We start from the raw sequence: 9,496 nt of genomic DNA, 5'->3' as shown, positions 1-9,496 counted from the left end.
ATATGAGAGGAAAGAAAAGTCTGGAGTGCTTCATGTCAGGCAATTTCCTCTCCCATCACTGATGAAGAATGGCCCAGCAGTTCTCTTACAAGAGAAAGTGTGAACAGCCTCCATGATAGGAAGTGGGTTTACAATGCCCTATGGGTCTTTATGAGTCACTGAGCAAAAGACAATTTAAAATCCACCCAGTTTGGGAGTCTTAGTTTTTAAAAGCCAGCACTTTCCCTATTTCCCATTGGACATCTTTAGAGGTTGATAGTTCAGTTCAGTATAAAGTGCTTGCCTAGCAAACACAAGGCACTGGATTTAATTCTCAGCACCGAGAAAACATCAGCAGCATTAAAAAAAATAACCAAAACTACCACAAAAACAAGGGAATGAAGAGATTAAATATTTCAGTGAAGGATATAATCTTAAGAGACCTATGTTGCCTTTTCTAGTATTTTTAGGGAGAGGATTCTCTCTCTCTCTCTCTCTCTCTCTCTCTCTCTCTCTCTCTCTCTCTCTCTCTCTCTCTCTCTCTCTCTCTCCCAGTTGTTCATTTTACATTCCATTCAATTCATACTCATTTTCTCCCTTGCAAGGGAGAATTAAAGGCTATCCCATGTCTGGGTTAGTCCCACAATGAACATGAGCAGTTAGTTACAACAAATGAAAGAGAATTCTGTCCGCAAGCCAGCAACCAGGAAAAAGATGGTTTTCCCTCTGTCTTGACCACATTTAAGGGAGAGCCTGGACCAGCAGAAAACAGTTGCCTTCACCATTTCATTTTAGCCTCTTTCAGAATCTTCCTTTTCACAATGAAGAGAGAGCTAGGGATGCAGCACAGTTGATACAGTGCTTGCTTAGCATGATTGAAGGCTTGGGATTCTACCTCATGGACCAAATAGCTTGAGTGGGCTTACTTCTCTTTAAGAAAGCTGTAAAAATCCATGACCTAAATATGGAAACTTGGGTATTTCCATGTAAACCACCAGACTTCCACATTGCTTAGATAAAACACAATTAATGCACTGTTTAACATGACCCAGTGATATTTTGGGGTAATTAGATAGACAGAAGTTTAGAATATTATCTTCAGGATAGAAAATCTACTTGTTTCCAACCAAACCCCATAGACTTTGTAACATGTCCAAGTGGAAACAAGGAGGTATAAAACTCAAGTGCCACCTCCCAACAAGACCATCCCCAGAGAACCAACAAAACTGCAGATGAAATTAAAAACTTATGCTCAAATAAAGGTGTAGTTCAGTGGCAAACCATTTGCTTAGCATGCACAAAGCCTTGGGTTCATTTAAAACACTGAAACATTGAAAATAAGCTGGAGGCTACAGAAAATATGCTCAAAATAAAATAGAACCTAAGATCTTCCCAAAAGCAAAGAGTTGATCTCATATTATCATGGAGGATTCAAGAAAACTTTACCCAAGGTAAAACACAAGTCATCTGTGATTTTTAGTAAAATGTGGTTTGCTATGCTTTCATAAAGGTAGATTGATATTATATTTAGTGCCATTTTACGGGTATTCCAAGAGCAATCAGTAATCCTGATATCTAAAAGAAGGTAAGATCAGAATTCACAACCACTATCTAGGCCCTTTAGTATATAAAGATTATATGGTCTCCTTAGCAGTCCCTGGGCTCACAGGGTAAAGATGACTTTTTGGAAAGTGAGGATGGGATGTAGCTCAGTTGGCAGATCTTCTGCATAACATGCCGAAATCCCTAGGCTCAATCCTCAGCATCACAGAAAAACAAGGTTGATGATACAAGCCTATAACCTCAGCACTTGACAGGACAGGCAAGAGGGTCAGAAATTTAAGGCTACCCTCACAAGTTCAAGGCTACAGTACATGAGACTATGTGTCAGGAAGGTAACTTAAAGAAAGGTAAGGGAGAAGAAAGAGGATAAAAACATGACCCAAGCATGATTGTGTGCATGTGTGTGTGTGTGTGTGTGTGATAGTTTATTAGCATTCCAGTCCATGAATGGGCCAAGGTGTGAATGATCATGAACTGATAAATGAAAATGTGCATGAAAATGTCCCAAACACAGTTGACTATTCCCTCTGGGGGCAGGGGCTGGAGTGGGGGACCCAAAGACTACACAGAAAAAAAAATGTCAAGAAACTGGAAGACATTACCACAATTGAGAAAAATGTCAGAGGAAATTGAAAGAGGATTCATCTAAAAAGAACAGCAGTGTGACAAGGGTTAGGGATGTAGTTTTCTTGGTAGAGTACTTGTGTAGCATCCACAAAAACCTTGGTTTGATCCCCAGCTCTATATAAACTAGGCGTGGTGGTGCATGCCTGTAATCCCAACACTTAGAACAGTGGTTTTCAACTTGTGTGTCATGACTCCTTTGGTGTATACATCATACATTTACATAACAATTTATAACAATAGCAAAATGAAAGTTATGAAGTAGTGATGAAATAATTTTATGGTTCGGGGTCAACAAAACATGAGGAACTGTATTAAAGTGTTGTGGCATTAGGAAGGTTGAGAGGCACTGCCTTGAAGACTGAAGCAGGAAGATCAGAAATCCAAAGTCTTTCTTGGCTATTTAGGGAGCTCCTGGCAGAGCCTGGGATACATGACACCTGGTATCAAAAATCACATCAAGTGCTTGGTTTGTAGCTCAGTTGGTGGAGTGCTTGTCTAGCATGCATGAAGCCCTGGGTTCCATGAGCAGAACCAGAGAAATAGAGTATGATGATCCATGCCTATGATCCCAACACTTAGGAGATGGAGAAAGGAAGAGGCAAAGTATATGATCATCCTCAACTACAGGAGTATCTGCCTCTAAACGAAACAAAATGCATCAAAACTGGGAAAAGAAGCAAATTACAAACATCTACCAGCCATGGTTATGGTACTTTCATTATCTGTGATGGTTAATTGTGATCACTAACTTTGTGGAACTTAGTTACTATGGAAACTAACCTTTGGAATGTTTGTATTGACTTTTCCAGATTAGGTTAGTTGAAGCATGTAGACCCACTCTAAACATGGGTAGTGTCTCTCTGGGCTGAGAACCTGAACTAAATAAGGGAAGAGCAAGCTAAGCACCAACTTTCATCTCTCTCCCCCTTTTTGATTGTGGATACACTGTGACTAGCTGCCCAACATTTGTGTTCCCCTCCAACTCCCCCTATTCCATCTCCCCTCCCCCTACTCACTAACCCACCCACTCCTGCTTCCCTGTCCTAGGATTCCCTTACACTGGTGCATGCTCGGATAAGTTTTGATTTTATATATGTACCCGTGGCACTGTCATAGATGACATATATGATATAGCAATAAACATAGAAGAGGACATGGGAAGGTTGGGGAACACAAGAGTGGTAATGTTACAAATTCGCTGTTGTTTTGTGTGAGTCCTATCTCCCATGCTCTTTCATTTGAATGAGAGAAAACAGACAACAAGCACCACAAAACAAAAGTGACATATATTAGAATGTTAGAATGTGCTATGTGAGATCTGGAAACAGAAATGGGCCAATCACTACCTGATGTCATCTTAATGGAGCAGCTCAGATTTGGACAGGTTCATATAAATTGGAGGGAGCTACTTTTTGTTGTGTTTTTCTCAAATTCCTAAGGGCCTCATGGAAATCCACTTTCAACAAGACTTAAAGGAAAAACAAAGCTGCCATGAATGGCCAGAACTTAAGGAATGAGGTCATCTTTCCCCTGGAAATCCCCTTCCTCTTCTACTGTCTATTAGACTTTGTGCCCACTTGGAAGAGAAGGACCGTAGGATAAGTATATGTCTCGTCCCTCCACTGTGAACATCAAGCCAGGATTTTACACTGGGATAACACCTTCCAATTATTGAAAGATCAGTGCCCCATCCTGATGCCCTGTTCCAGTTCCAGCCATAGACCTGCCATGGAGGTATATGCACTCTATTCATTCCAAGCATTCATTGATTTGATTTGGGGAAAGAGAGACAACAAAGGCAGAGTGAACTAGAAGTTCACTTCACTATGCTCAGACACCTTCTTCCATGCTGATGAAATGGAGCCCCAAATCTATAAGCAAAGAATGGTGGACACTCTCTTCTTGCTGTCTTTCAGTTGAGATCAGGTTGAAAGGAGAGCCTAAGGAGATTGTTCTGTAAGGTAGAAGAATGGAAGCTTGTTGGCCTGCTGTCAGTCTGTACTCACAGTGATCTGGCCCCTGGCCAAGAAGGCCTGGACTTGCTGAGAAGCCTCATTGCCTGTTCCCAGTGTCTGAGCCAAATCAAAGACAGGGCTGGCAAAGGCAGTGAGGCATGAGGCGTAGTTTAGCCTAGGAACAGGGAATTTGCACTGTTCATTCCAATATGCTTAGAGATTCTTCTAGCAGCAACTGTTAAAGAACTTTGAACTATAGAAACAGTTTTCTCCTTAGATTGAAAACTTCCACCACAATGTTCTTAAAAGTCTTTCAAGAAGACATTTGCTTTAGAATAACTTATTTATTGCATAGTCTCTGTTTCTTTGTCTCTGTTTCTGTCTCTGTCTCTCTGTCTCTGTCTCCCTCTCTGTCTGTCTCCCTTTGTCTGTCTCTGTTTCTGTCTCTCTCTATCTCTGTCTGTCTGTTTGTCTGTCTGTCTGTCTGTCTGTCTGTCTCTCTCTCTCTCTCTCTCTCTCTCTCTGTGTGTGTGTGTGTGTGTGTGTGTGTGTGTGTGTATGTGTGTGTGTGCATGAATGCATCTTCCTCCTGACAGGTGGGCCATTGGAATTGAACTCAGGTCATCTGGTATGGTGGCAGGCAATCAGATTTGCTGCTGACCCATTCCACTGGTTCTTTGGAGTCATTTAAAACATTAAACTATAGACTAGTACCACAGAAAAGATCCTTTTTTTTTTTAGGTTATTCATTATTTTTTTCTAGTATTGGTAATTGAACCAAGGACCCTGTGCATGCCTAGAAAGTACTGAATCACAAAGCTAAGTTATCTTCTAGTCTTTTTTTTTTTAAATTAGAGTCTCATTAGATTATCCAGGCAGGCCTTGAATTTGAAATTCTCCTACCTCAGCCTCTAGAGCAGTTGAGATCACAAGTTTGAGCCACCAGACTAAACTTGCTCTTACATGCCCACATTCTACAGATCACAAAAAGTTCAGAGACACTGTGACAAGGGTGAGGGCAGGGAGGCACACAATCTCCACTTCCTGGCTTTAAATAGAATGTGATTTCCATTAAAGATTATAGAAAATATAATTCCAAATACCAGGCCTGAGGGTGAAAGTTACTATATGCAAATTATATCTTACAACCCGATGAAGAAGGAAAGTATGTTAGCCAAGTCCTGTCTTGCTTTCGGGTCTGCCAAACTGTGAATCTGGGGACTTTTTGCATTCTGCCTTTCAGAAGCATTGTTGGTCCTCTCCCGTTGTGTCTTAGGAGGAAGCTGTGGAGTGAATAAACTGTGCAGCACAAAAGCATTAACCACGTGACTGGAAAGAAAGGCTCGTTCAGTTCCGAGCCTGACAGGGCGTGTCAGGAGCTTCTGTGGAATCAATCACTCTCCTCTGATGGAGGGCGTCATATCCCCAACCAGTTCCTGCCTGGGCTGCAGAACACAAAACAAAACTGTTCACCAGTGATGGAAAAAGGACATTTGGTGTTCTTGTTGGCTTCCTGGCTAATTATAAAGTGTTAATGACATTCAAAGGAAACTTGTCTTCCTCAGGAGACCTACTGCTAAGGGAGGGTGACAGAAGGTGAGCCAAAGAAAAGACTAGGACCCTCAAGAGAAACACAGAGCAAAAAGAATCAACCCCTAAGAACTGCCAGGAAACGAGCCCATTTTTTATTTATGAAAGAAAAAAGATACCTACCCCAGTAACTTAGAAAACTATCACATGCTGAATTGGGTGGAACCAAGAGCTCTTAAACTCATCATAGCTGCCATTCAAAACTCAAAGATGGGTTACTACAAACTATTTCTCAAATTATAAACTGACAGAGTAAGGGGAAGACTTTCATTTTAATGTCCATATTAAACATGTACACTTGAAAGGGGACAATTTCCAAACAGAAGAAATTTGGAAGCAAGAAGAGAGCCTAGATAATAAAGCTATTAGCTTTCAGTGGTCAAAGAAAATAAATGTTCTAGCATATGGAGTTTTTCTTTATTAAGCTGCCTCAGAACAAGGTCAGTACAATATTGCAGCTACCCTTTGTGAATATTCTTTTTCCTTTGAGACAGGGTCTGGCTATGTGGCCTAGGCTAACACTAAGCTCATAATGGTCCTTTCTCAGCCTCCTAAGTACTTGGATTACATGCTTATGCTGCCATGCCTAGCATTATGAAATTATCTCTTAATTATAAAAATATACTACACTTTATTCGTTTAGTGTGGGTGTATGTGTGCATGCATGTGTGTGTGTGGAGCATGGTGGGGGTTGGGGGAAATCAAAGGACAACTTTCAGCAGTTGATTCTCTCCTTCTACCACATGGGTCCTGGGGGTTGAACTCATGTTTTCTGGCTTGGCATCAAATCCCTTTCTCCACCGAGCCATCTCATCCAATCTCTTATGAAAAGCCTTAATGATATTTTTTTTCTTAGTGGTTAAGATGCTATTAAATTCAGGAGCCTCAAATTTCATCTAGAGATGGAAGCTTGTTTGTCAAGAGTAATCAATCGATTCTTTCCACACTCTGTGTTATATCAGAGGTGAGTTATCGGGACTAAAACTCGGGAGACTTCCCTTGACTAGCTTAAAGGTCGCAAGCAACATTTCCTTAATCATCTAAGAATATATTTACTCGAACTTGCTAGTATAAGATTTATTTATTTTTATTTGTGCATATGAATGTTTGCCTGCACGTACATAAGTGTACCACATTTGGGCCTGCTGCCTGACTAGGACAATTGGATATCCTGGAGCTGGAGTTATAGACAATTGGGAGCTGCCATGTGGTTATTTAGAACAGAACCCACATCCTCTGCAAGAACAGCAGTGCTCCTAACTACTGAACCATCTCTCCAGCCTCTTGTTAAAAGTTTTATATGACGTGATAGACTACAGAATGGGGACATGAAGATCGAGGGAAAACTGTTCATTTTTATTGTTACATTTAATTTCAAATAGAATATGATCTAATAGAATACCCTGAAGCAGGGAAGCCCAGCAAGTTCTCCATCTCTCTGTGTAGCATCCCTTCCTCCATGGAGTAGGATAGGCTCTATTTTGGAATGAAGATATGACATCAACAAGGTAGTTCAAAGAATTTCTTTAAGACCAGATACTACAAAGAAAGTGCTGAATGCTAGCTTTAGGAAATAGGGCTTCTCATTCCTATGATCCACTTTGAGGAGTTGGAGTTCCAGATTCGCTTATCTGTTGTGCGGAGGAAAGATAAGGAATGTGGGAGAAGAACTGGAGGACACAGAGGGACCTTGCTTCAGAGTCAGACCCTTGCAGTGACTTCAGTTGAAAGCACTGCACATGCTGAAGTGCCACACATGGCACAACACAGTCTTAGTGTTCCAGAGACCAGGCCTGTTTTATTCCTTAACACTTGGAATTGTGCTTGCTTCTTAGTCTGTACAGAGATAGTTGGAGGAAAGAATCCATTTGTTATAATTACATCTTGTTACCCTGACTCAGTATCTTTGCACTCTTTTTAAGTGTCTGCATATAAGGATCTTGGATAGTCCAGGCTGGCCTCCAACTTGTTCTATAGCTGAGGCTGTCTTTTTCTCTTCCTCTTGCCTCAATTTTTTGAGTGCTTAGATGATAGGCATGATACAGAATCACAGGGTATGTGTTACCACAACCAATACATGCATTGCTAGGGTTAGAATTCAGCACTTGTGCATTCCAGGCAAATATTCTACCAACTGAGTTACATCCCTAGTCTTAAGTAATTTTATTTTTTATTATGTTATATAGAGTTGGGGATGGAATCCAGTGCCTAAGAACACACTGCACCCCTGAGCCATACTCCCAACCTCTTTCAGTGCTTTCAACATTCTTTGTGTTTTGCCAGTCTCTTTTGTTTTGGTCTCTTCTTTGTCTTCAGTGTGGCTGTTTGAGAGAGGGTCTCACTATGTAGCCTAAGCTAGTGAGAATGTTCAACAGTGCTTCAGCCTCCTCCGTGCTAGGATTACAGATGTGAGCCACTACACCTATCATGCTCACACTTTCTAATGTCAACTTTGCTCATCAGAGTGTTTTCATGCTTCACATTGATTTATTTCCCATAGATGGTATAAACAATAATTTCTGGTATCGCAAACTATTTAAAAATGCAGGCCAAGATATTATAAGGGCCAAATATGTTCATTGAATATAATAATCACCCAGTAAAGGTGATAGGTTATTTCTCTACTGGTGAAATGAGCCAATTCAAGCCAGATTTATTGGGAAGCTGCTCTCAGAAAAGTTTGCTGGGCCCAAGGATTGAGGCCAGGGGAAGAAAGGGCAGCTCAACCCCTGGGCTGGAAAGTTCAGGGATTGTTAGGGCCAAGGTATACCAGGTAGGGACTGAGGGATGCTGAGAGAACCTGAAAGTGAGGTCTGATTTGATGTGTAAAATACACACCTCAATCCCTTATCCTGGGTCTGAAACCAAACAAAAGTGGTTAGTTATTTTAAAATATCTTTAATGGTGTATTAATTCTCTACTTTTAGAAGTGGTGAGGCATGCCTGCAAACCCAGCATCTGGAGTTCAAGACAAGCTATGTAGTGAGCTCAAAGCCAGCCTGGGGACCTGTCTCAAGAAGAGTGACTATGAGGCTGGAGGGATCGCTCAGAAGTTAAGAGCATATGCTTCTTTTGCAAAAGAACTGAATACCCAGTACCCATGATGGGAGGTTGACAACTGCCTGTAACTCCACATTCATAATGATCAGATGCCTCTAGTCTCCATGGGGACACACACACACACACACACACACACACACACACACAACCCCCACACACAATTTAAAAATTAAGTTATTCAGCTATCATTGTTTGGACCATAGTTCCCTGGAGCCAAGTGCATTTCACTCTTCTCATCTTCCATTTGCTTATATCAGACTATACATGATTCTGCAGTGATCCTTCAAAGTGAAAGACCTGTTGAACTAAAATTGTTGGCACGGACCTGAGCTAAACAGAATGTTCTGGAAGGAGTACCATAAGGCTTCTGCAACTAGGACATGCTTCTTCCTAGCACTGAATTTACCATCATGTAAACTGTATTGCTTCAAGAAAACACAAAAAGCCAGAAACCATATTCAGGGGCATCAAAAACACACAGTCTTTAAATGCCTTGCTTCCTTTTACACAAGGGCTGATCCCAGTGCCCACACTTTCACTTGGCTGGCCTCCAGAAAAATCCTAGAGTCCAAGAACATAGAACCGAATGTCTTTGGCATCCAACAGGATTCAGGTGCTTACATCATGAAGAGCAAAATAAACAACCAGAAAGAATCCTTTTAGCTAAGCACACAGGGCCATTTCCTCTGCTAGGAAATGGCTTAAAATCCCATTCTCCCTTC

This window comes from Mastomys coucha, chromosome X (assembly GCF_008632895.1).
Source record: "Mastomys coucha isolate ucsf_1 chromosome X, UCSF_Mcou_1, whole genome shotgun sequence".
Lineage (NCBI taxonomy): Eukaryota > Metazoa > Chordata > Mammalia > Rodentia > Muridae > Mastomys > Mastomys coucha.
The sequence above is the reverse complement of the archived record's forward strand: the minus strand, read 5'-3'. Positions refer to the sequence as shown.